Here is a 24,511-nt window from a genome sequence, read left to right as displayed (position 1 = left end):
AACTAATGCTCTTATCTTTAATGTAGCTCATTTTGAAGTATTTTTTTGTATTTCATTCATTACTTATCTAGTATAATGGCACTTAGTGTGCCTCACCTTAAAATAGGGGCTTTTTGCAGCAGCTTTAGCTTACACCCATCCCACCCTGTTCACACCTGATCTCGTCTGATCTCAGAAGCTAAGCAGAGTTGGGCCTAGTTAGTACTTGGATGGGAGACTGCCTAGGAATACCAGGTGCTGTAAGTTTTGAGTTTTTTCACTACTTATCTAATACACTGGCCCTTAGTGTGGCCAAAGTTTGACCAGCTCTTTGCTTTCCCTTACTGCTTATTTAATTCAATTGCCTTTAAAGTAGCTTTTCTTTAAACAGAGTTTGACTGTTTTTAACTACTTAACTAATGCTCTTATCTTTAATGTAGCTCATTTTGAAGTATTTTTTGTATTTCATTCATTACTTATCTAGTATAATGGCACTTAGTGTGCCTCACCTTAAAATAGGGGCTTTTGCAGCAGCTTTAGCTTATGGCCATCCCACCCTGTTCACGCCTGATCTCGTCTGATCTCAGAAGCTAAGCAGAGTTGGGCCTAGTTAGTACTTGGATGGGAGGCTGCCTAGGAATACCAGGTGCTGTAAGTTTTTCGAGTTTTTTCACTACTTATCTAATACACTGGCCCTTAGTGTGGCCAAAGTTTGACCAGCTCTTTGCTTTCCCTTACTGCTTATTTAATTCAATTGCCTTTAAAGTAGCTGTTCTTTAAACAGAGTTTGACTGTTTTTAACTACTTAACTAATGCTCTTATCTTTAATGTAGCTCAATTTGAAGTATTTTTTGTATTTCATTCATTACTTATCTAGTATAATGGCACTTAGTGTGCCTCACCTTAAAATAGGGGGCTTTTTGCAGCAGCTTTCGCTTACGGCCATACCACCCTGTTCACGCCTGATCTCGTCTGATCTCAGAAGCTAAGCAGAGTTGGGCCTAGTTAGTACTTGGATGGGAGACTGCATAGGAATACCAGGTGCTGTAAGTTTTGAGTTTTTTCACTACTTATCTAATACACTGGCCCTTAGTGTGGCCAAAGTTTGACCAGCTCTTTGCTTTCCCTTACTGCTTATTTAATTCAAATGCCTTTAAAGTAGCTTTTCTTTAAACAGAGTTTGACTGTTTTTAACTACTTAACTAATGCTCTTATCTTTAATGTAGCTCATTTTGAAGTATTTTTTTGTATTTCATTCATTACTTATCTAGTATAATGGCACTTAGTGTGCCTCACCTTAAAATAGGGGGCTTTTTGCAGCAGCTTTAGCTTATGGCCATCCCACCCTGTTCACGCCTGATCTCGTCTGATCTCAGAAGCTAAGCAGAGTTGGGCCTAGTTAGTACTTGGATGGGAGGCTGCCTAGGAATACCAGGTGCTGTAAGTTTTTCGAGTTTTTTCACTACTTATCTAATACACTGGCCCTTAGTGTGGCCAAAGTTTGACCAGCTCTTTGCTTTCCCTTACTGCTTATTTAATTCAATTGCCTTTAAAGTAGCTGTTCTTTAAACAGAGTTTGACTGTTTTTAACTACTTAACTAATGCTCTTATCTTTAATGTAGCTCAATTTGAAGTATTTTTTTGTATTTCATTCATTACTTATCTAGTATAATGGCACTTAGTGTGCCTCACCTTAAAATAGGGGGCTTTTTGCAGCAGCTTTCGCTTACGGCCATACCACCCTGTTCACGCCTGATCTCGTCTGATCTCAGAAGCTAAGCAGAGTTGGGCCTAGTTAGTACTTGGATGGTAGACTGCCTAGGAATACCAGGTGCTGTAAGTTTTTGAGTTTTTTCACTACTTATCTAATACACTGGCCCTTAGTGTGGCCAAAGTTTGACCAGCTCTTTGCTTTCCCTTACTGCTTATTTAATTCAGTTGCCTTTAAAGTATCTGTACTTTAAACAGAGTTTGACTGTTTTTAACTACTTAACTAATGCTCTTATCTTTAATGTAGCTCATTTTGAAGTATTTTTTTGTATTTCATTCATTATCTAATAAAATGACACTTAGTGAGCCTCACCTTAAAATAGGGGGCTTTTTGCAGCAGTTATCGCTTACGGCCATACCACCCTGTTCACGCCTGATTTTGTCTGATCTCAGAAGCTAAGCAGAGTTAGGCCTGGTTAGTACTTGGATGGTAGACTGCCTAGGAATACCAGGTGCTGTAGGTTTTTGAGTTTTTTTCACTACTTATCTAATACACTGGCTCTTAGTGTGGCCAAAGATTGACCAGCTCTTTGCTTTCTCTTACTGCTTATTTAATTCAATTGCCTTTAAAGTAGCTGTACTTTAAACAGAGTTTGACTGATTTTAACTACTTAACTAATGCTCTTATCTTTAATGTAGCTCATTTTGAAGTATTTTTTGTATTTCATTCATTACTTATCTAGTATAATGGCACTTAGTGTGCCTCACCTTAAAATAGGGGGCTTTTTGCAGCAGCTTTAGCTTACGGCCATACCACCCTGTTCACGCCTGATCTCGTCTGATCTCAGAAGCTAAGCAGAGTTGGGCCTGGTTAGTACTTGGATGGGAGACTGCCTAGGATACCAGGTGCTGTAGGTTTTGAGTTTTTCACTACTTATCTAATACACTGGCCCTTAGTGTGGCCAAAGTTTGACCAGCTCTTTGCTTTCCTTTACTGCTTATTTAATTCAATTGCCTTTAAAGTAGCTGTACTTTAAACAGAGTTTGACTGTTTTTAACTACTAAACTAATGCTCTTATCTTTAATGTAGCTCATTTTGAAGTATTTTTTTGTATTTCATTCATTACTTATCTAGTATAATGGCACTTAGTGTGCCTCACCTTAAAAATAGGGCTTTTTGCAGCAGCTTTAGCTTACGGCCATACCACCCTGTTCACGCCTGATCTCGTCTGATCTCAGAAGCTAAGCAGAGTTGGGCCTAGTTAGTACTTGGATGGTAGACTGCCTAGGAATACCAGGTGCTGTAAGTTTTTGAGTTTTTTCACTACTTATCTAATACACTGGCCCTTAGTGTGGCCAAAGTTTGACCAGCTCTTTGCTTTCCCTTACTGCTTATTTAATTCAATTGCCTTTAAAGTAGCTGTACTTTAAACAGAGTTTGACTGTTTTTAACTACTAAACTAATGCTCTTATCTTTAATGTAGCTCATTTTGAAGTATTTTTTTGTATTTCATTTACTTATCTAGTGTAATGGCACTTAGTGCGCCTCACCTTAAAATAGGGGGCTTTTTGCAGCAGCTTTCGCTTACGGCCGTACCACCCTGTTCACGCCTGATCTTGTCTGATCTCAGAAGCTAAGCAGAGTTGGGCCTAGTTAGTTCTTGGATGGGGGAATACCAGGTGCTGTAGGTTTTTGAGTTTTTTCACTACTTATCTAATACACTGGCCCTTAGTGTGGCTAAAGTTTGACCAGCTCTTTGCTTTCCCTTACTGCTTATTTAATTCAATTGCCTTTAAAGTAGCTGTACTTTAAGCAGAGTTTGACTGTTTTTAACTACTTAACTAATGCTCTTATCTTTAATGTAGCTCATTTTAAAGTATTTTTTTGTATTTCATTCATTACTTATCTAGTATAATGGCACTTAGTGTGCCTCACCTTAAAATAGGGGGCTTTTTGCAGCAGCTTTTGCTTATGGCCATATCACCCTGTTTACGCCTGATCTCATCTGATCTCAGAAGCTAAGCAGAGTTGGGCCTAGTTAGTACTTGGATGGGAGACTGCTTAGGAATACCAGGTGCTGTAAGTTTTTGAGTTTTTTCACTACTTATCTAATACACTGGCCCTTAGTGTGGCCAAAGTTTGACCAGCTCTTTGCTTTCCCTTACTGCTTATTTAATTCAATTGCCTTTAAAGTAGCTGTACTTTAAACAGAGTTTGACTGTTTTTAACTACTTAACTAATGCTCTTATCTTTAATGTAGCTCATTTTGAAGTATTTTTTTGTATTTCATTCATTACTTATCTAGTATAATGGCACTTAGTGTGCCTCACCTTAAAATAGGAGGCTTTTTGCAGCAGCTTTCTCTTAGGGCCATACCACCCTGTTCACGCCTGATCTCAGAAGCTAAGCAGAGTTGGGCTTAGTTAGTACTTGGATGGGAGACTTCCTAGGAATACCAGGTGCTGTAAGTTTTTGAGTTTTTTCACTACTTATCTAATACACTGGCCCTTAGTGTGGCCAAAGTTTGACCAGCTCTTTGCTTTCCCATACTGCTTATTTAATTCAATTGCCTTTAAAGTAGCTGTTCTTTAAACAGAGTTTGACTGTTTTTAACTACTTAACTAATGCTCTTATCTTTAATGTAGCTCATTATGAAGTATTTTTTTATATTTCATTCATTACTTATCTAGTATAATGGCACTTAGTGTGCCTCACCTTAAAATAGGGGGCTTTTTGCAGCAGCTTTCGCTTACGGCCATACCACCCTGTTCACGCCTGATCTCGTCTGATCTCAGAAGCTAAGCAGAGTTGGGCCTAGTTAGTACTTGGATGGGAGACTGCCTAGGAATACCAGGTGCTGTAAGTTTTGAGTTTTTCACTACTTATCTAATACACTGGCCCTTAGTGTGGCCAAAGTTTGACCAGCTCTTTGCTTTCCCTTACTGCTTATTTAATTCAATTGCCTTTAAAGTAGCTGTTCTTTAAACAGAGTTTGACTGTTTTTAACTACTTAACTAATGCTCTTATCTTTAATGTAGCTCATTTTGAAGTAAGTTTTTGAGTTTTTTCACTACTTATCTAATACACTGGCCCTTAGTGTGGCCAAAGTTTGACCAGCTCTTTTAGTTTCCCTTACTGCTTATTTAATTCAATTGCCTTTAAAGTAGCTGTTCTTTAAACAGAGTTTGACTGTTTTTAACTACTTAACTAATGCTCTTATCTTTAATGTAGCTAATTTTGAAGTATTTTTTTTGTATTTCATTCATTACTTATCTAGTATAATGGCACTTAGTGTGCCTCACCTTAAAATAGGGGGCTTTTTGCAGCAGCTTTCGCTTACGGCCATCCCACCCTGTTCACGCCTGATCTCGTTTGATCTCAGAAGCTAAGCAGAGTTGGGCCTAGTTAGTACTTGGATGGGAGACTGCCTAGGAATACCAGGTGCTGTAAGTTTTGAGTTTTTTCACTACTTATCTAATACACTGGCCCTTAGTGTGGCCAAAGTTTGACCAGCTCTTTGCTTTCCCTTACTGCTTATTTAATTCAATTGCCTTTAAAGTAGCTGTTCTTTAAACAGAGTTTGACTGTTTTTAACTACTTAACTAATGCTCTTATCTTTAATGTAGCTCATTTTGAAGTATTTTTTTGTATTTCATTCATTACTTATCTAGTATAATGGCACTTAGTGTGCCTCACCTTAAAATAGGGGCTTTTTGCAGCAGCTTTCGCTTATGCCATCCCACCCTGTTCACGACTGATCTCGTCTGATCTCAGAAGCTAAGCAGAGTTGGGCCTAGTTAGTACTTGGATGGGAGACTGCCTAGGAATACCAGGTGCTGTAAGTTTTTGAGTTTTTTCACTACTTATCTAATACACTGGCCCTTAGTGTGGCCAAAGTTTGACCAGCTCTTTGCTTTCCCTTACTGCTTATTTAATTCAATTGCCTTTAAAGTAGCTGTTCTTTAAACAGAGTTTGACTGTTTTTAACTACTTAACTAATGCTCTTATCTTTAATGTAGCTCATTTTGAAGTATTTTTTTGTATTTCATTCATTACTTATCTAGTATAATGGCACTTAGTGTGCCTCACCTTAAAGGAGGGGGCTTTTTGCAGCAGCTTTCGCTTAAGGCCATACCACCCTCTTCACTCCTGATCTTGTTTGATCTCAGAAGCTAAGCAGAGTTGGACCTAGTTAGTACTTGGATGGGAGACTGCCTAGCAATACCAGGTGCTGTAGGTTTTTGAGTTTTTTCACTACTTATCTAATACACTGGCCCTTAGTGTGGCCAAAGTTTGACCAGCTCTTTGCTTTCCCTTACTGCTTATTTAATTCAATTGCCTTTAAAGTAGCTGTACTTTAAACAGAGTTTGACTGTTTTTAACTACTTAACTAATGCTCTTATCTTTAATGTAGCTCATTTTGAAGTATTTTTTTGTATTTCATTCATTACTTATCTAGTATAATGGCACTTAGTGTGCCTCACCTTAAAATAGGGGCTTTTTCCAGCAGCTTTCGCTTACGGCCATACCACCCTGTTCAAGCCTGATCTCAGAAACTAAGCAGAGTTGGGCCTAGTTAGTACTTGGATGGGAGACTGCCTAGGAATACCAGGTGCTGTAAGTTTTTGAGTTTTTTCACTACTTATCTAATACACTGGCCCTTAGTGTGGCCAAAGTTTGACCAGCTCTTTGCTTTCCCTTACTGCTTATTTAATTCAATTGCCTTTAAAGTAGCTGTTCTTTAAACAGAGTTTGACTGTTTTTAACTACTTAACTAATGCTCTTATCTTTAAAGTAGCTCATTTTGAAGTATTTTTTGTATTTCATTCATTACTTATCTAGTATAATGGCACTTAGTGTGCCTCACCTTAAAATAGGGGGCTTTTTGCAGCAGCTTTCGCTTACGGCCATACCACCCTGTTTTTAATGCTTGATCTTGTCTGATCTCAGAAGCTAAGCAGAGTTGGGCCTAGTTAGTACTTGGATGGGAGACTGCCTAGGAATACCAGGTGCTGTAAGTTTTGAGTTTTTTCACTACTTATCTAATACACTGGCCCTTAGTGTGGCCAAAGTTTGACCAGCTCTTTGCTTTCCCTTACTGCTTATTTAATTCAATTGCCTTTAAAGTAGCTGTTCTTTAAACAGAGTTTGACTGTTTTTAACTACTTAACTAATGCTCTTATCTTTAATGTAGCTCATTTTGAAGTATTTTTTTGTATTTCATTCATTACTTATCTAGTATAATGGCACTTAGTGTGCCTCACCTTAAAATAGGGGGCTTTTTGCAGCAGCTTTCGCTTACGGCCATCCCACCCTGTTCACGACTGATCTCGTCTGATCTCAGAAGCTAAGCAGAGATGGGCCTAGTTAGTACTTGGATGGGAGACTGCCTAGGAATACCAGGTGCTGTAAGTTTTTGAGTTTTTTCACTACTTATCTAATACACTGGCCCTTAGTGTGGCCAAAGTTTGACCAGCTCTTTGCTTTCCCTTATTCCTTTTTTAATTCAATTGCCTTTAAAGTAGCTGTTCTTTAAACAGAGTTTGACTGTTTTTAACTACTTAACTAATGCTCTTATCTTTAATGTAGCTCATTTTGAAGTATTTTTTTGTATTTCATTCATTACTTATCTAGTATAATGGCACTTAGTGTGCCTCACCTTAAAATAGGGGGCTTTTTGCAGCAGCTTTCGCTTACGGCCATCCCACCCTGTTCACGCCTGATCTCGTCTGATCTCAGAAGCTAAGCAGAGTTGGGCCTAGTTAGTACTTGGATGGGAGACTGCCTAGGAATACCAGGTGCTGTAAGTTTTTGAGTTTTTTCACTACTTATCTAATACACTGGCCCTTAGTGTGGCCAAAGTTTGACCAGCTCTTTGCTTTCCCTTACTGCTTATTTAATTCAATTGCCTTTAAAGTAGCTGTTCTTTAAACAGAGTTTGACTGTTTTTAACTACTTAACTAATGCTCTTATCTTTAATGTAGCTCATTTTGAAGAATTTTTTTGTATTTCATTCATTACTTATCTAGTATAATGGCACTTAGTGTGCCTCACATTAAAATAGGGGCTTTTTGCAGCAGCTTTAAACTACGGACATACCACCCTGTTCACATCTGATCTCAGAAGCTAAGCAGAGTTGGGCCTAGTTAGTACTTGGATGGGGACTGCCTAGGAATACCAGGTGCTGTAAGTTTTGAGTTTTTCACTACTTATCTAATACACTGGCCCTTAGTGTGGCCAAAGTTTGACCAGCTCTTTGCTTTCCCTTACTGCTTATTTAATTCAATTGCCTTTAAAGTAGCTGTTCTTTAAACAGAGTTTGACTGTTTTTAACTACTTAACTAATGCTCTTATCTTTAATGTAGCTCATTTTGAAGTATTTTTTGTATTTCATTCATTACTTATCTAGTATAATGGCACTTAGTCTGCCTCACCTTAAAATAGGGGCTTTTTGCAGCAGCTTTCGCTTACGGCCATCCCACCCCGTTCACGCCTGATCTCGTCTGATCTCAGAAGCTAAGCAGAGTTGGGCCTAGTTAGCACTTGGATGGGAGACTGCCTAGGAATACCAGGTGCTGTAAGTTTTTGAGTTTTTTCACTACTTATCTAATACACTGGCCCTTAGTGTGGCCAAAGTTTGACCAGCTCTTTGCTTTCCCTTACTGCTTATTTAATTCAATTGCCTTTAAAGTAGCTGTTCTTTAAACAGAGTTTGACTGTTTTTAACTACTTAACTAATGCTCTTATCTTTAATGTAGCTCATTTTGAAGTATTTTTTTGTATTTCATTCATTACTTATCTAGTATAATGGCACTTAGTGTGCCTCACCTTAAAATAGGGGGCTTTTTGCAGTAGCTTTCGCTTACGGCCATCCCACCCTGTTCACGCCTGATCTCGTCTGATCTCAGAAGCTAAGCAGAGTTGGGCCTGGTTAGTACTTGGATGGGAGACTGCCTAGGAATACCAGGTGCTGTAAGTTTTTGAGTTTTTCACTACTTATCTAATACACTGGCCCTTAGTGTGGCCAAAGTTTGACCAGCTCTTTGCTTTCCCTTACTGCTTATTTAATTCAATTGCCTTTAAAGTAGCTGTTCTTTAAACAGAGTTTGACTGTTTTTAACTACTTAACTAATGCTCTTATCTTTAATGTAGCTCATTTTGAAGTATTTTTTGTATTTCATTCATTACTTATCTAGTATAATGGCACTTAGTGTGCCTCACCTTAAAATAGGGGACTTTTTGCAGCAGCTTTAACTTCACGGCCATCCCACCCTGTTCACGCCTGATCTCGTCTGATCTCAGAAGCTAAGCAGAGTTGGGCCTAGTTAGTACTTGGATGGGAGACTGCCTAGGAATACCAGGTGCTGTAAGTTTTGAGTTTTTTCACTACTTATCTAATACACTGGCCCTTAGTGTGGCCAAAGTTTGACCAGCTCTTTGCTTTCCCTTACTGCTTATTTAATTCAATTGCCTTTAAAGTAGCTGTTCTTTAAACAGAGTTTGACTGTTTTTAACTACTTAACTAATGCTCTTATCTTTAATGTAGCTCATTTTGAAGTATTTTTTGTATTTCATTCAGTACTTATCTAGTATAATGGCACTTAGTGTGCCTCACCTTAAAATAGGGGCTTTTTGCAGCAGCTTTCGCTTACGGCCATACCACCCTGTTCACGCCTGATCTCGTCTGATCTCAGAAGCTAAGCAGAGTTGGGCCTAGTTAGTACTTGGATGGGAGACTGCCTAGGAATACCAGGTGCTGTAAGTTTTGAGTTTTTTCACTACTTATCTAATACACTGGCCCTTAGTGTGGCCAAAGTTTGACCAGCTCTTTGCTTTCCCTTACTGCTTATTTAATTCAATTGCCTTTAAAGTAGCTGTTCTTTAAACAGAGTTTGACTGTTTTTAACTACTTAACTAATGCTCTTATCTTTAATGTAGCTCATTTTGAAGTATTTTTTGTATTTCATTCATTACTTATCTAGTATAATGGCACTTAGTGTGCCTCACCTTAAAATAGGGGGCTTTTTGCAGCAGCTTTTGCTTACGGCCATACCACCCTGTTCACGCCTGATCTCGTCTGATCTCAGAAGCTAAGCAGAGTTGGGCCTAGTTAGTACTTGGATGGGAGACTGCCTAGGAACACCAGGTGCTGTAAGTTTTTGAATTTTTTCACTACTTATCTAATACACTGGCCCTTAGTGTGGCCAAAGTTTGACCAGCTCTTTGATTTCCCTTACTGCTTAATTCAATTGCCTTTAAAGTAGCTGTTCTTTAAACAGAGTTTGACTGTTTTTAACTACTTAACTAATGCTCTTATCTTTAATGTAGCTCATTTTGAAGTATTTTTTTGTATTTCATTCATTACTTATCTAGTATAATGGCACTTAGTGTGCCTCACCTTAAAATAGGGGGCTTTTTGCAGCAGCTTTTGCTTACGGCCATCCCACCCTGTTCACGCCTGATCTCGTCTGATCTCAGAAGCTAAGCAGAGTTGGACCTAGTTAGTACTTGAATGGGAGACTGCCTAGGAATACCAGGTGCTGTAAGTTTTTGAGTTTTTTCACTACTTATCTAATACACTGGCCCTTAGTGTGGCCAAAGTTTGACCAGCTCTTTGCTTTCCCTTACTGCTTATTTAATTCAATTGCCTTTAAAGTAGTAGTTCTTTAAACAGAGTTTGACTGTTTTTAACTACTTAACTAATGCTCTAATCTGTAATGTAGCTCATTTTGAAGTATTTTATTTTTTTTGTATTTCATTCATTACTTATCTAGTATAATGGCACTTAGTGTGCCTCACCTTAAATTAGGGGGCTTTTTGCAGCAGCTTTCGCTTACGGCCATACCACCCTGTTCACGCCTGATCTTGTCTGATCTCAGAAGCTAAGCAGAGTTGGGCCTAGTTAGTACTTGGATGGGAGCCTGCCTAGGAATACCAGGTGCTGTAATTTTTTGAGTTTTTTCACTACTTATCTAATACACTGGCCCTTAGTGTGGCCAAAGTTTGACCAGGTCTTTGCTTTCCCTTACTGCTTATTTAATTCAATTGCCTTTAAAGTAGCTGTTCTTTAAACAGAGTTTGACTGTTTTTAACTACTTAACTAATGCTCTTATCTTTAATGTAGCTCATTTTGAAGTATTTTTTTGTATTTCATTCATTACTTATCTAGTATAATGGCACTTAGTGTGCCTCACCTTAAAATAGGGGGCTTTTTGCAGCAGCTTTAGCTTACGGCCATACCTCCCTGTTCATGCCTGATCTTGTCTGATCTCAGAAGCTAAGCAGAGTTGGGCCTAGTTAGTACTTGGATGGGAGACTGCCTAGGAATACCAGGTGCTGTAATTTTTTGAGTTTTTTCACTACTTATCTAATACACTGGCCCTTAGTGTGGCCAAAGTTTTGACCAGCTCTTTGCTTTCCCTTACTGCTTATTTAATTCAATTGCCTTTAAAGTAGCTGTTCTTTAAACAGAGTTTGACTGTTTTTAACTACTTAACTAATGCTCTTATCTTTAATGTAGCTCAATTTGAAGTATTTTTTTTTTTTGTATTTCATTCATTATTTATCTAGTATAATGGCACTTAGTGTGCCTCACCTTAAAATAGGGGCCTTTTTGCAGTAGCTTTCGCTTACGGCCGTACCACCCTGTTCACGCCAGATCTCGTCTGATCTCAGAAGCTAAGCAGAGTTGGGCCTAGTTAGTACTTGGATGGGAGACTGCCTAGGAATACCAGGTGCTGTAAGTTTTGAGTTTTTTCACTACTTATCTAATACACTGGCCCTTAGTGTGGCCAAAGTTTGACCAGCTCTTTGCTTTCCCTTACTGCTTATTTAATTCAATTGCCTTTAAAGTAGCTGTTCTTTAAACAGAGTTTGACTGTTTTTAACTACTTAACTAATGCTCTTATCTTTAATGTAGCTCATTTTGAAGTATTTTTTTGTATTTCATTCATTACTTATCTAGTATAATGGCACTTAGTGTGCCTCACCTTAAAATAGGGGCTTTTGCAGCAGCTTTCGCTTACGGCCATACCACCCTGTTCACGCCTAATCTCGTCTTATCTCAGAAGCTAAGCAGAGTTGGGCCTAGTTAGTACTTGGATGGGAGACTACCTAGGAATACCAGGTGCTGTAAGTTTTTGAGTTTTTTCACTACTTATCTAATACACTGGCCCTTAGTGTGGCCAAAGTTTGACCAGCTCTTTGCTTTCCCTTACTGCTTATTTAATTCAATTGCCTTTAAAGTAGCTGTTCTTTAAACAGAGTTTGACTGTTTTTAACTACTTAACTAATGCTCTTATCTTTAATGTAGCTCATTTTGAAGTATTTTTTTGTATTTCATTCATTACTTATCTAGTATAATGGCACTTAGTGTGCCTCACCTTAAAATAGGGGCTTTTGCAGCAGCTTTAGCTTACGGCCATACCACCCTGTTCACGCCTGATCTGATCTCGTCTGATCTCAGAAGCTAAGCAGAGTTGGGCCTAGTTAGCACTTGGATGGGAGACTACCTAGGAATACCAGGTGCTGTAAGTTTTTGAGTTTTTTCACTACTTATCTAATACACTGGCCCTTAGTGTGGCCAAAGTTTGACCAGCTCTTTGCTTTCCCTTACTGCTTATTTAATTCAATTGCCTTTAAAGTAGCTGTTCTTTAAACAGAGTTTGACTGTTTTTAACTACTTAACTAATGCTCTTATCTTTAATGTAGCTCATTTTGAAGTATTTTTTTGTATTTCATTCATTACTTATCTAGTATAATGGCACTTAGTGTGCCTCACCTTAAAATAGGGGCTTTTGCAGCAGCTTTCACTTACGGCCATCCCACCCTGTTCACGCCTGATCTGATCTCGTCTGATCTCAGAAGCTAAGCAGAGTTGGGCCTAGTTAGTACTTGGATGGGAGACTGCCTAGGAATACCAGGTGCTGTAAGTTTTTGAGTTTTTTCACTACTTATCTAATACACTGGCCCTTAGTGTGGCCAAAGTTTGACTAGCTCTTTGCTTTCCCTTACTGCTTATTTAATTCAATTGCCTTTAAAGTAGCTGTTCTTTAAACAGAGTTTGACTGTTTTTAACTACTTAACTAATGCTCTTATCTTTAATGTAGCTCATTTTGAAGTATTTTTTTGTATTTCATTCATTACTTATCTAGTATAATGGCACTTAGTGTGCCTCACCTTAAAATAGGGGCCTTTTTGCAGCAGCTTTCTCTTACGGCCATACCACCCTGTTCACGCCTAATCTCGTCTGATCTCAGAAGCTAAGCAGAGTTGGGCCTAGTTAGTACTTGGATGGGAGACTACCTAGGAATACCAGGTGCTGTAAGTTTTTGAGTTTTTTCACTACTTATCTAATACACTGGCCCTTAGTGTGGCCAAAGTTTGACCAGCTCTTTGCTTTCCCTTACTGCTTATTTAATTCAATTGCCTTTAAAGTAGCTGTTCTTTAAACAGAGTTTGACTGTTTTTAACTACTTAACTAATGCTCTTATCTTTAATGTAGCTCATTTTGAAGTATTTTTTTGTATTTCATTCATTACTTATCTAGTATAATGGCACTTAGTGTGCCTCACCTTAAAATAGGGGGCTTTTTGCAGCAGCTTTCTGCTTACGGCCATACCACCCTGTTCACGTCTGATCTCAGAAGCTAAGCAGAGTTGGGCCTAGTTAGTACTTGGATGGGAGACTGCCTAGGAATACCAGGTGCTGTAAGTTTTTGAGTTTTTTCACTACTTATCTAATACACTGGCCCTTAGTGTGGCCAAAGTTTGACCAGCTCTTTGCTTTACTTTACTGCTTATTTAATTCAATTGCCTTTAAAGTAGCTGTTCTTTAAACAGAGTTTGACTGTTTTTAACTACTTAACTAATGCTCTTATCTTTAATGTAGCTCATTTTGAAGTATTTTTTTGTATTTCATTCATTACTTATCTAGTATAATGGCACTTAGTGTGCCTCACCTTAAAATAGGGGCCTTTTTGCAGCAGCTTTCGCTTACGGCCATACCACCCTGAGCGCCCTCTAGTGGAATTCAGGAAGTGAGTGAGTCAGTGGCGAGAACAGGTGGAGATTGATTGTTTGGAAGAGCTTGGAACACTTTATTGTTTGAAAACTACGTCAAATAAGCAGGGATTTTTGTTTGAACGGTTGTTTTAATCCCCAGGCAGCTCTTGCTGTTTGGGGATAAATATTTCTGTTTCTGAGAAGGTGGAAAATGCAGAAAAAGAACATGGAGAAGGAAAACAGATTGGACAAGAGGAATTTGAAGGAGACAGTCAGTGATGGCGAACAAAGTAAGAGAAATTATGACAAGCATCTAACTGTACACGTGGTGATAGATGGAGATGACAGAATTACTATGATGGAATTGTTGAAGAAAGTAAAAGAAGAATGTGGAGTGGTTATTGGATGCAGATATAAAACGCCAAGAGAATATGAGCTGACTATGCAGGAGGAGAAAGGAAAGGAGAAATTACTGGATGGACTAAATATAAAAAGAGCAGAATCATGGCGAGAGAAATAAGCAGCACAGAGTTGGTGGTTTCGTTCCTGGGTCTGCCCACATATATCCAGGACGATGAAATATTGAAAAAGCTGACGGAATGGGGAGTGATGGCGGTTTCAAGAATTAAAAGGAGAATGTGGCCAGGAACTGATATCGCGGATGGAACAAGATTTTTGAAAGTGAAGTTCACAGACACCGTCAAATCGTTGCCATATTCCACAAAGTTTGACACAGTGGGAGGTGCTGAGCACTTTCGAGTAATACATGATAGACAGGTGAAAGTGTGTCGTTTGTGCATTCAGCCTGGGCATGTTGTGAGAGACTGTCCGAGCTTCAAGTGTTTCAGGTGTGCCAAACAAGGACATTATGCACGGGAATGTAATGAAGGGATCTGCAACGTGTGCAAGATGGGAACTGGATTTTGTGTGTGCGAAACTGTGGTGGAGATTGAAGAAGAGGGAAGTGATGAGAAGTGGACGGATCTGTATGAGGTGGAAGAGGAAGAGGAGAATGAGGAGGGGGAAGATTCTGTGGCCGTGGAGGAGGTGAGAAGAGACAATGGGAGCAGAAAAGAAGACACAGCAGAACAGAGAGGCTCTGAGGAGGAGACCTGTCCAAAGGACGTGATCTCGGGTCAGAGAGAGGAGAGAGAAGAGAAAGGACCGAGGACTGAAGAAGAGAGGAAGACAGCAAAAAGTGGTATTGCGAGCCAAGAAGGCAGTAATGCCAAAAGTCAAGGCATGGCGTTTCAGGTGAGGGAGAAGGTCAGTGGAGAAGGGGGAAAGAATGTGGTGCAAGAGACTCCAGAATCAAATGGAGGAGAGGAAATGGACACATGTGAGGAGAAGATCATGCAGAGGAAAAGAAAGAAGAAAGAGATGGAGTATAGGGGAAAAGTAAGACTTTGAGTATATTTAAATGCATTATAGAACCCTTTTAACTGCAATTTTCGCTATGTGGGGGCACAATGAACATTGCATGCTTAAATAGTAATGGACTAAGAGAATCAAAAAGGTTGAGAAGGTGATTGGTATGTTGAAAGCAGACATAATTTGTTTACAAGAGACACATTGGACAGAGGGAATTATGGAAAATATTAAAAATTATGGGAAGAAGATATTTTAGTTAATCACGGGACTCAAAAAGCATGTGGTGTTGCAATTTTGATAAAAAGAGAAAACTGAAATGTGTAAAGCAAATATATAAAGATGATAAGGGAGATTGTTAGTTATAGAATTTGTGTTTTGTAATGAATTGTTTAGATTGATAAATATATATGCACCAAATGTAGAGGCTGAAAGAAAGGAACTTTTAAAGAAACAAAGCCATTATGTACAGGTAAATGTATAGTGGTTGGAGATTTCAATGTGTGGTGCACAAGATTAGATGCTTCAAGCACTGCTAATTTTAAATCAGATGTGTCTAGGAAATATCTAAATGAGTGGATGCAAAGTGATGAAATGGTAGATGTTTGGAGAGAAGAAAACCCATTTGAGAGAGAGTTTTCTAGAAGGCAAATGGTAATGGGAAGCTTAAAACAAAGCAGGATAGATTTCTGTTTAGTTAAAAGAGAAATATTAAATTATGTTAAAAATGTGAAATACAGTTTTTAGGCATAAGTGATCATGCAGCTATAAAAGTAAAGATAGGTATAAATCTGGGAGAAAGAGGAGGGGAGTGTGGTGTTTGAATTCATCCATATTAACTGAAGAGGCTTATAAGGAAAATATTAGAAAATGCATAAGTTATGAAATGGAAAACCCTTTGTTTGATGAAAATGTGTGTGAGTGGTGGGAAGGAATGAAAGAAAAAATAAAAGAAGAAGCATTAGGTATTCAAAGCAAAGGGACTTTATGAGGAAAAGTAGAATAGAAGCACTGAAAAGGCATTGGAGAAAGAAGCAAAAATAGAAAGTAATCCTGAGTACGGCAAAGAATGTTATTGTCAGATAAAAACAGAAATGGACGAGTATGAAATAGAAAAAAGTGAGGGTGCAAAAGTAAGAAGTAGAGCACAGTATGCGGTTGAGGGAGAGAGGAGTACAAAATTCTTTCTGAATCTAGAAAAAAGAAAGCAGAAGAGAAATCATATAATGGAATTGGAGAATGGAAAAGGTGTAAAGGTAACTGATTATGTGGAAATAATAGGAGTGGTGGAGGCATTTTATGCGGGATTGTTTAAGAAAAAAGGTGTAAAACAAGAGTGCGTAGATGAAGTTTTAGATACGTTGAGTGCTAAGTTAAAAGAGGGCGATAAAAATATGTGTGATAGAGAAATAAGCATAGAAGAAATAAAAGAAGCAATAAAACAAACAAAACCAAATAAAAGCCCAGGATCGGATGGGTTAACACACGAGTTTTATAAGACGTTCATCGAGGTTTTAGCGCCCATTTTATGGAAGCTATATAAAACTATGGAAGAGAGAGCGGAAGTGCCAGAATCATTGACTTTAGGGGTAATCAATATCTTGTATAAAAATAAAGGTAGTCGGCTTAAGTTGGAAAATTACAGGCCTTTGAGCCTTTTAAATACAGATTATAAGATACTGACAAAAGTACTGGCAAATAGAATAAAAGAGATAGTGGGGAGTATAATATCACCAAGTCAAGCATATAGTATACCAGGCAGGGATATTTCAGATACAGTGTGCACAATAAGAGATGTTGTGGACAAAATGGGAAAGGATGGGGAGGGGGGTTTGATTTTAAGTATGGATTTAAATAAGGCATTTGATAGGGTAGAGCACAGTTTTATAGAGCAAGTAATGAGAAGATTCGGTTTCGGGAGAGGATTTTAAGATGGATAAAGTTGTTGTATAGTAATTCAAAAAGTTGTGTAAAGATTAATGGTGTTTTAACAGACTCATTTCCTATAGAGAGGTCAGTTAGGCAGGGATGTCCGTTGTCGGCATTGCTGTATTCGATAACGGCTGATCCTTTGGCAACATTAGTTAAAAAAGATAAGGAAATAAAAGGAATCCAAATTCCATATGGGGGAATGAGCATAATTCATCAGTATGCAGATGACACAACATTTACAGTCAAAGATAGAGAGAGTATAAATAGGGTAATGAAACATATGGAAACATACGGTAAAGCATCAGGTGCTAAAATAAATGTTGATAAATCAGAAATAATGAGTGTAGGTGGAACAGATATAGAAGGACAAGATATTCCTTTTAAAGTAGCGAAAAGAATATATAAAGATTTTAGGTGTGAATATAGGAGTAAATGCAAAAGAGGCGAGAGATGCTACATGGACTGGGATTTTAAATAAAATAAAACAGGTTTTACAGTTTTGGAGATTAAGAGATTTAAGATTAAGAGGAATGGTAGTTGTAGTTAATTCACTATTGCTTGTTAAATGTAATTATGTGATGGGAGTAATTGATCTACCGGATTGGGTGTTGAATGAAATGAGGGAGGTTGTGAACACATTTTTGTGGAGGGGGAAAGGAGTGAAAATATCAACAAAAACATTAATAGCAGATTACAAGGAGGGTGGGTTGAGGCTGATTGATTTAGATGTAAAAAGGAAAGCAGTAAGAGTGAAAACAATAAAGAAGTACTTATATGATAAAGTGGAATATGGATGGAAGGGTTTTATGAGAGATCTTCTGGACAAAAGTAGTGGTTGTGGAGAAGAAGGGATATTCATGGCCTTAAAGAAGCCAATGATTGAAGATATGCCACTGTTTTATAAAGAAGTATTGAGTGCATGGTCTGAATTTTTAGTGAATGTCGAGTACGAGTGTGAAAATATAAACCAAATACACAAGCAGCCAATATTTTTGAACCCAAAGATACGGATGAAAGGGAAAATGTTTTATAATAGACTGTACATGAAAGCAGGAGTAAGACAGGTAAAGGATATGGCTTATGAATACATAAAAGGTTTTTACCAAATAGAGCCATTTATGATTATGTGGTAGAGTGGGATGAGGAAATTGAAAAATCAAAAGTGGACTCTGTATGTGAAAACATTAAAATAAGTTTGCCCAGGAGCTGGGTGGAAGGGATTGAGAGGGAAACGGTTAAACCGGGAAATTGGGGAATGCCAGAAATGTTTTATGTTGAAAATGGTAAAAGAAACCTTTAGCTGATATAAATACTAAGCTGATATATAAAATATTCCTGAAAAAGGAAATTAAATTGCCTGCATCAGAAGCTGTTTGGCCAAAACTCTTCCCAGGATTTAACGTTAAAACAATATGGAAGAATTTAAGTGTGAAATATAATGGACTGGACTGTGAAAATTTAGACTTCAAATTAAGACATAATAGAATATATACAAAGGTGGTAATTCATCAAATAAATAAGAATGTGAACAGAGAATGTGATGTATGTAAGATTGACCCGAGACTTTGATGCATATCTTTTTGAATGCAAAGAGCTTGTTGTGTTTCATGAAAAATTGAAAAATGTGGTAAAGGAGGAATGGGGAAAAGATGTAACAGGAAATGAATGGAAAAAATTGTTTTTATTTGGTGAATGTATGAATCATAAGGATAAGAAGGTTAATTTGTGTAACTTTATTTTAAGTCATGCAAGGTATGCAATATGGGCGAGGAGGAATTTGGCATATTATGAAGGGAAAAAAGTGGACGTAGCTGTGATGTTCAGGACTGTTGTGGAAAAAGTATTTATCTAATGTGGAAATATCTGAGCAAAGATGTTTTTGAAAAAGCTTTTATTAATGGATATAGACTTATATCTGTGGAAGACAAAGGAGGATTGAGTTTAAATTTCTAAAGATGGAGAATTATATTTGTAATGTTAAATGACATAGGATGATTATATGTGTGTAAATGTTTGGTGATGTGAAAATTTGAATGGAGGATTTTGCGCTTTATGTATGAATGGCTATGTCACACTGTGTTAATGAGTTGTATTGATTTGATACTTTGATAATAAAAAAAAAAAAAAAAAAAAAAAAAAAAAAAAAAAAAAAAAATTCACGCCTGATCTCGTCTGATCTCAGAAGCTAAGCAGAGTTGGGCCTAGTTAGTACTTGGATGGGAGACTGCCTAGGAATACCAGGTGCTGTAAGTTTTGAGTTTTTCACACTACTAATCTAATACACTGGCCCTTAGTGTGGCCAAAGTTTGACCAGCTCTTTGCTTTCCCTTACTGCTTATTTAATTCAATTGCCTTTAAAGTAGCTGTTCTTTAAACAGAGTTTGACTGTTTTTAACTACTTAACTAATGCTCTTATCTTTAATGTAGCTCATTTTGAAGTATTTTTTTATTTTTCATTCATTACTTATCTAGTATAATGGCACTTAGTGTGCCTCACCTTAAAATAGGGGCTTTTTGCAGCAGCTTTCGCTTACGGCCATACCACCCTGTTCACGCCTGATCTCGTCTGATCTCAGAAGCTAAGCAGAGTTGGGCCTAGTTAGTACTTGGATGGGAGACTGCCTAGGAATACCAGGTGCTGTAAGTTTTGAGTTTTTCACTACTTATCTAATACACTGGCCTTAGTGTGGCCAAAGTTTGACCAGCTCTTTGCTTTCCCTTACTGCTTATTTAATTCAATTGCCTTTAAAGTAGCTGTTCTTTAAACAGAGTTTGACTGTTTTTAACTACTTAACTAATGCTCTTATCTTTAATGTAGCTCATTTTGAAGTATTTTTTTTGTATTTCATTCATTACTTATCTAGTATAATGGCACTTAGTGTGCCTCACCTTAAAATAGGGGCTTTTTGCAGCAGCTTTCGCTTACGGCCATACCACCCTGTTCACGCCTGATCTCGCCTGATCTCAGAAGCTAAGCAGAGTTGGGCCTAGTTAGTACTTGGATGGGAGACTGCCTAGGAATACCAGGTGCTGTAAGTTTTGAGTTTTTTCACTACTTATCTAATACACTGGCCCTTAGTGTGGCCAAAGTTTGACCAGCTCTTTGCTTTCCTTTACTGCTTATTTAATTCAATTGCCTTTAAAGTAGCTGTTCTTTAAACAGAGTTTGACTGTTTTTAACTACTTAACTAATGCTCTTATCTTTAATGTAGCTCATTTTGAAGTATTTTTTTGTATTTCATTCATTACTTATCTAGTATAATGGCACTTAGTGTGCCTCACCTTAAAATAGGGGCTTTTTGCAGCAGCTTTGCTTACGGCCATCCCACCCTGTTCACGCCTGATCTCGCCTGATCTCAGAAGCTAAGCAGAGTTGGGCCTAGTTAGTACTTGGATGGGAGACTGCCTAGGAATACCAGGTGCTGTAAGTTTTTGAGTTTTTCACTACTTATCTAATACACTGGCCCTTAGTGTGGCCAAAGTTTGACCAGCTCTTTGCTTTCCCTTACTGCTTATTTAATTCAATTGCCTTTAAAGTAGCTGTTCTTTAAACAGAGTTTGACTGTTTTTAACTACTTAACTAATGCTCTTATCTTTAATGTAGCTCATTTTGAAGTATTTTTTTGTATTTCATTCATTACTTATCTAGTATAATGGCACTTAGTGTGCCTCACCTTAAAATAGGGGCTTTTGCAGCAGCTTTCGCTTACGGCCATACCACCCTGTTCACGCCTGATCTCGCCTGATCTCAGAAGCTAAGCAGAGTTGGGCCTAGTTAGTACTTGGATGGGAGACTGCCTAGGAATACCAGGTGCTGTAAGTTTTGAGTTTTTCACTACTTATCTAATACACTGGCCCTTAGTGTGGCCAAAGTTTGACCAGCTCTTTGCTTTCCCTTACTGCTTATTTAATTCAATTGCCTTTAAAGTAGCTGTTCTTTAAACAGAGTTTGACTGTTTTTAACTACTTAACTAATGCTCTTATCTTTAATGTAGCTCATTTTGAAGTATTTTTTGTATTTCATTCATTACTTATCTAGTATAATGGCACTTAGTGTGCCTCACCTTAAAATAGGGGCTTTTTGCAGCAGCTTTCTGCTTACGGCCATCCCACCCTGTTCACGCCTGATCTCGCCTGATCTCAGAAGCTAAGCAGAGTTGGGCCTAGTTAGTACTTGGATGGGAGACTGCCTAGGAATACCAGGTGCTGTAAGTTTTGAGTTTTTTCACTACTTATCTAATACACTGGCCCTTAGTGTGGCCAAAGTTTGACCAGCTCTTTGCTTTCCCTTACTGCTTATTTAATTCAATTGCCTTTAAAGTAGCTGTTCTTTAAACAGAGTTTGACTGTTTTTAACTACTTAACTAATGCTCTTATCTTTAATGTAGCTCATTTTGAAGTATTTTTTGTATTTCATTCATTACTTATCTAGTATAATGGCACTTAGTGTGCCTCACCTTAAAATAGGGGCTTTTTGCAGCAGCTTTGCTTACGGCCATCCCACCCTGTTCACGCCTGATCTCGTCTGATCTCAGAAGCTAAGCAGAGTTGGGCCTAGTTAGTACTTGGATGGGAGACTGCCTAGGAATACCAGGTGCTGTAAGTTTTTGAGTTTTTTCACTACTTATCTAATACACTGGCCCTTAGTGTGGCCAAAGTTTGACCAGCTCTTTGCTTTCCCTTACTGCTTATTTAATTCAATTGCCTTTAAAGTAGCTGTTCTTTAAACAGAGTTTGACTGTTTTTAACTACTTAACTAATGCTCTTATCTTTAATGTAGCTCATTTTGAAGTATTTTTTTGTATTTCATTCATTACTTATCTAGTATAATGGCACTTAGTGTGCCTCACCTTAAAATAGGGCTTTTTTGCAGCAGCTTTCGCTTTACGGCCATACCACCCTGTTCACGCCTGATCTCGTCTGATCTCAGAAGCTAAGCAGAGTTGGGCCTAGTTAGTACTTGGATGGGAGACTGCCTAGGAATACCAGGTGCTGTAAGTTTTGAGTTTTTTCACTACTTATCTAATACACTGGCCCTTAGTGTGGCCAAAGTTTGACCAGCTCTTTGCTTTCCCTTACTGCTTATTTAATTCAATTGCCTTTTTAAAGTAGCTGTTCTTTAAACAGAGTTTGACTGTTTTTAACTACTTAACTAATGCTCTTATCTTTAATGTAGCTCATTTTGAAGTATTTTTTTGTATTTCATTCATTACTTATCTAGTATAATGGCACTTAGTGTGCCTCACCTTAAAATAGGGGCTTTTTGCAGCAGCTTTCACACGGCCATCCCACCCTGTTCACGCCTGATCTCGCCTGATCTCAGAAGCTAAGCAGAGTTGGGCCTAGTTAGTACTTGGATGGGAGACTGCCTAGGAATACCAGGTGCTGTAAGTTTTTGAGTTTTTTCACTACTTATCTAATACACTGGCCCTTAGTGTGGCCAAAGTTTGACCAGCTCTTTGCTTTCCCTTACTGCTTATTTAATTCAATTGCCTTTAAAGTAGCTGTTCTTTAAACAGAGTTTGACTGTTTTTAACTACTTAACTAATGCTCTTATCTTTAATGTAGCTCATTTTGAAGTATTTTTTTGTATTTCATTCATTACTTATCTAGTATAATGGCACTTAGTGTGCCTCACCTTAAAATAGGGGCTTTTGCAGCAGCTTTTCGCTTACGGCCATACCACCCTGTTCACGCCTGATCTCGCCTGATCTCAGAAGCTAAGCAGAGTTGGGCCTAGTTAGTACTTGGATGGGAGACTGCCTAGGAATACCAGGTGCTGTAAGTTTTTGAGTTTTTTCACTACTTATCTAATACACTGGCCCTTAGTGTGGCCAAAGTTTGACCAGCTCTTTGCTTTCCTTTACTGCTTATTTAATTCAATTGCCTTTAAAGTAGCTGTTCTTTAAACAGAGTTTGACTGTTTTTAACTACTTAACTAATGCTCTTATCTTTAATGTAGCTCATTTTGAAGTATTTTTTTGTATTTCATTCATTACTTATCTAGTATAATGGCACTTAGTGTGCCTCACCTTAAAATAGGGGCTTTTTGCAGCAGCTTTCGCCACGGCCATCCCACCCTGTTCACGCCTGATCTCGTCTGATCTCAGAAGCTAAGCAGAGTTGGGCCTAGTTAGTACTTGGATGGGAGACTGCCTAGGAATACCAGGTGCTGTAAGTTTTGAGTTTTTTCACTACTTATCTAATACACTGGCCCTTAGTGTGGCCAAAGTTTGACCAGCTCTTTGCTTTCCTTTACTGCTTATTTAATTCAATTGCCTTTAAAGTAGCTGTTCTTTAAACAGAGTTTGACTGTTTTTAACTACTTAACTAATGCTCTTATCTTTAATGTAGCTCATTTTGAAGTATTTTTTTGTATTTCATTCATTACTTATCTAGTATAATGGCACTTAGTGTGCCTCACCTTAAAATAGGGGCTTTTTGCAGCAGCTTTTGCTTACGGCCATACCACCCTGTTCACGCCTGATCTCTCAGCCTGATCTCAGAAGCTAAGCAGAGTTGGGCCTAGTTAGTACTTGGATGGGAGACTGCCTAGGAATACCAGGTGCTGTAAGTTTTTGAGTTTTTTCACTACTTATCTAATACACTGGCCCTTAGTGTGGCCAAAGTTTGACCAGCTCTTTGCTTTCCTTTACTGCTTATTTAATTCAATTGCCTTTAAAGTAGCTGTTCTTTAAACAGAGTTTGACTGTTTTTAACTACTTAACTAATGCTCTTATCTTTAATGTAGCTCATTTTGAAGTATTTTTTGTATTTCATTCATTACTTATCTAGTATAATGGCACTTAGTGTGCCTCACCTTAAAATAGGGGCTTTTTGCAGCAGCTTTCGCACGGCCATACCACCCTGTTCACGCCTGATCTCGTCTGATCTCAGAAGCTACAGAGTTGGGCCTAGTTAGTACTTCTGATGGGAGACTGCCTAGGAATACCAGGTGCTGTAAGTTTTTGAGTTTTTTCACTACTTATCTAATACACTGGCCCTTAGTGTGGCCAAAGTTTGACCAGCCTCTTTGCTTTCCTTTACTGCTTATTTAATTCAATTGCCTTTAAAGTAGCTGTTCTTTAAACAGAGTTTGACTGTTTTTAACTACTTAACTAATGCCTTATCTTTAATGTAGCTCATTTTGAAGTATTTTTTTGTATTTCATTCATTACTTATCTAGTATAATGGCACTTAGTGTGCCTCACCTTAAAATAGGGGCTTTTTTGCAGCTTTCACACGCCATACCACCCTGTTCACGCCTGATCTCGCCTGATCTCAGAAGCTAAGCAGAGTTGGGCCTAGTTAGTACTTGGATGGGAGACTGCCTAGGAATACCAGGTGCTGTAAGTTTTTGAGTTTTTCACTACTTATCTAATACACTGGCCCTTAGTGTGGCCAAAGTTTGACCAGCTCTTTGCTTTCCCTTACTGCTTATTTAATTCAATTGCCTTTAAAGTAGCTGTTCTTTAAACAGAGTTTGACTGTTTTTAACTACTTAACTAATGCTCTTATC

The 24,511-nt window shown here is 38.0% G+C and overlaps 6 non-coding genes and 38 pseudogenes across 6 annotated transcripts; all 44 read left to right on the top strand.

The window, feature by feature from the left end:
• The first annotated feature begins 127 nt into the window (after positions 1–127).
• Positions 128–246, top strand: LOC122338479 (annotated as a pseudogene).
• A 272-nt stretch (positions 247–518) lies between these two features.
• Positions 519–637, top strand: LOC122338371 (annotated as a pseudogene).
• Positions 638–913: 276 nt separating this feature from the next.
• LOC122338445 lies at positions 914–1,032 on the top strand. Its single transcript, XR_006249781.1, has one exon. It is a non-coding gene; the product is annotated as a 5S ribosomal RNA (ribosomal RNA).
• A 275-nt stretch (positions 1,033–1,307) lies between these two features.
• On the top strand, positions 1,308–1,426 carry LOC122338370 (annotated as a pseudogene).
• Positions 1,427–1,703: 277 nt separating this feature from the next.
• On the top strand, positions 1,704–1,822 carry LOC122338450 (annotated as a pseudogene).
• Positions 1,823–2,094: 272 nt separating this feature from the next.
• Positions 2,095–2,213, top strand: LOC122338393 (annotated as a pseudogene).
• Positions 2,214–2,489: 276 nt separating this feature from the next.
• On the top strand, positions 2,490–2,607 carry LOC122338466 (annotated as a pseudogene).
• Positions 2,608–2,880: 273 nt separating this feature from the next.
• LOC122338449 lies at positions 2,881–2,999 on the top strand (annotated as a pseudogene).
• Positions 3,000–3,657: 658 nt separating this feature from the next.
• Positions 3,658–3,776, top strand: LOC122338459 (annotated as a pseudogene).
• Positions 3,777–4,052: 276 nt separating this feature from the next.
• On the top strand, positions 4,053–4,161 carry LOC122338436 (annotated as a pseudogene).
• A 276-nt stretch (positions 4,162–4,437) lies between these two features.
• LOC122338469 lies at positions 4,438–4,556 on the top strand. The gene has a single exon (XR_006249786.1). It is a non-coding gene; the product is annotated as a 5S ribosomal RNA (ribosomal RNA).
• A 468-nt stretch (positions 4,557–5,024) lies between these two features.
• Positions 5,025–5,143, top strand: LOC122338467 (annotated as a pseudogene).
• A 274-nt stretch (positions 5,144–5,417) lies between these two features.
• Positions 5,418–5,535, top strand: LOC122338427 (annotated as a pseudogene).
• Positions 5,536–5,811: 276 nt separating this feature from the next.
• LOC122338443 lies at positions 5,812–5,930 on the top strand (annotated as a pseudogene).
• Positions 5,931–6,205: 275 nt separating this feature from the next.
• On the top strand, positions 6,206–6,314 carry LOC122338435 (annotated as a pseudogene).
• Positions 6,315–6,589: 275 nt separating this feature from the next.
• Positions 6,590–6,711, top strand: LOC122338398 (annotated as a pseudogene).
• A 275-nt stretch (positions 6,712–6,986) lies between these two features.
• Positions 6,987–7,105, top strand: LOC122338376 (annotated as a pseudogene).
• A 276-nt stretch (positions 7,106–7,381) lies between these two features.
• LOC122338454 lies at positions 7,382–7,500 on the top strand (annotated as a pseudogene).
• Positions 7,501–8,155: 655 nt separating this feature from the next.
• On the top strand, positions 8,156–8,274 carry LOC122338396 (annotated as a pseudogene).
• Positions 8,275–8,550: 276 nt separating this feature from the next.
• On the top strand, positions 8,551–8,669 carry LOC122338369. Its single transcript, XR_006249772.1, has one exon. It is a non-coding gene; the product is annotated as a 5S ribosomal RNA (ribosomal RNA).
• Positions 8,670–8,944: 275 nt separating this feature from the next.
• LOC122338384 lies at positions 8,945–9,063 on the top strand (annotated as a pseudogene).
• Positions 9,064–9,336: 273 nt separating this feature from the next.
• LOC122338458 lies at positions 9,337–9,455 on the top strand. The gene has a single exon (XR_006249785.1). It is a non-coding gene; the product is annotated as a 5S ribosomal RNA (ribosomal RNA).
• Positions 9,456–9,729: 274 nt separating this feature from the next.
• Positions 9,730–9,848, top strand: LOC122338444. The gene has a single exon (XR_006249780.1). It is a non-coding gene; the product is annotated as a 5S ribosomal RNA (ribosomal RNA).
• A 272-nt stretch (positions 9,849–10,120) lies between these two features.
• Positions 10,121–10,239, top strand: LOC122338485 (annotated as a pseudogene).
• A 282-nt stretch (positions 10,240–10,521) lies between these two features.
• LOC122338377 lies at positions 10,522–10,640 on the top strand (annotated as a pseudogene).
• Positions 10,641–10,916: 276 nt separating this feature from the next.
• On the top strand, positions 10,917–11,035 carry LOC122338379 (annotated as a pseudogene).
• Positions 11,036–11,317: 282 nt separating this feature from the next.
• Positions 11,318–11,436, top strand: LOC122338478 (annotated as a pseudogene).
• A 273-nt stretch (positions 11,437–11,709) lies between these two features.
• LOC122338395 lies at positions 11,710–11,828 on the top strand (annotated as a pseudogene).
• A 274-nt stretch (positions 11,829–12,102) lies between these two features.
• Positions 12,103–12,226, top strand: LOC122338399 (annotated as a pseudogene).
• A 274-nt stretch (positions 12,227–12,500) lies between these two features.
• Positions 12,501–12,624, top strand: LOC122338382 (annotated as a pseudogene).
• A 276-nt stretch (positions 12,625–12,900) lies between these two features.
• On the top strand, positions 12,901–13,019 carry LOC122338477 (annotated as a pseudogene).
• A 277-nt stretch (positions 13,020–13,296) lies between these two features.
• LOC122338429 lies at positions 13,297–13,405 on the top strand (annotated as a pseudogene).
• A 6,115-nt stretch (positions 13,406–19,520) lies between these two features.
• On the top strand, positions 19,521–19,639 carry LOC122338447. The gene has a single exon (XR_006249783.1). It is a non-coding gene; the product is annotated as a 5S ribosomal RNA (ribosomal RNA).
• Positions 19,640–19,912: 273 nt separating this feature from the next.
• On the top strand, positions 19,913–20,031 carry LOC122338463 (annotated as a pseudogene).
• A 273-nt stretch (positions 20,032–20,304) lies between these two features.
• LOC122338483 lies at positions 20,305–20,423 on the top strand (annotated as a pseudogene).
• A 273-nt stretch (positions 20,424–20,696) lies between these two features.
• On the top strand, positions 20,697–20,815 carry LOC122338462 (annotated as a pseudogene).
• A 273-nt stretch (positions 20,816–21,088) lies between these two features.
• Positions 21,089–21,207, top strand: LOC122338482 (annotated as a pseudogene).
• A 272-nt stretch (positions 21,208–21,479) lies between these two features.
• LOC122338453 lies at positions 21,480–21,598 on the top strand (annotated as a pseudogene).
• Positions 21,599–21,874: 276 nt separating this feature from the next.
• On the top strand, positions 21,875–21,993 carry LOC122338451 (annotated as a pseudogene).
• A 274-nt stretch (positions 21,994–22,267) lies between these two features.
• On the top strand, positions 22,268–22,386 carry LOC122338403 (annotated as a pseudogene).
• A 275-nt stretch (positions 22,387–22,661) lies between these two features.
• On the top strand, positions 22,662–22,780 carry LOC122338461 (annotated as a pseudogene).
• Positions 22,781–23,054: 274 nt separating this feature from the next.
• LOC122338410 lies at positions 23,055–23,173 on the top strand (annotated as a pseudogene).
• A 274-nt stretch (positions 23,174–23,447) lies between these two features.
• LOC122338381 lies at positions 23,448–23,569 on the top strand (annotated as a pseudogene).
• Positions 23,570–24,228: 659 nt separating this feature from the next.
• Positions 24,229–24,348, top strand: LOC122338428 (annotated as a pseudogene).
• The last annotated feature ends 163 nt before the right edge of the window (positions 24,349–24,511 follow it).

Source organism: Puntigrus tetrazona, unplaced genomic scaffold (assembly GCF_018831695.1).
Source record: "Puntigrus tetrazona isolate hp1 unplaced genomic scaffold, ASM1883169v1 S000000984, whole genome shotgun sequence".
Taxonomy (NCBI): Eukaryota; Metazoa; Chordata; class Actinopteri; order Cypriniformes; family Cyprinidae; genus Puntigrus; species Puntigrus tetrazona.
The sequence above is the reverse complement of the archived record's forward strand: the minus strand, read 5'-3'. Positions and strand labels throughout refer to the sequence as shown.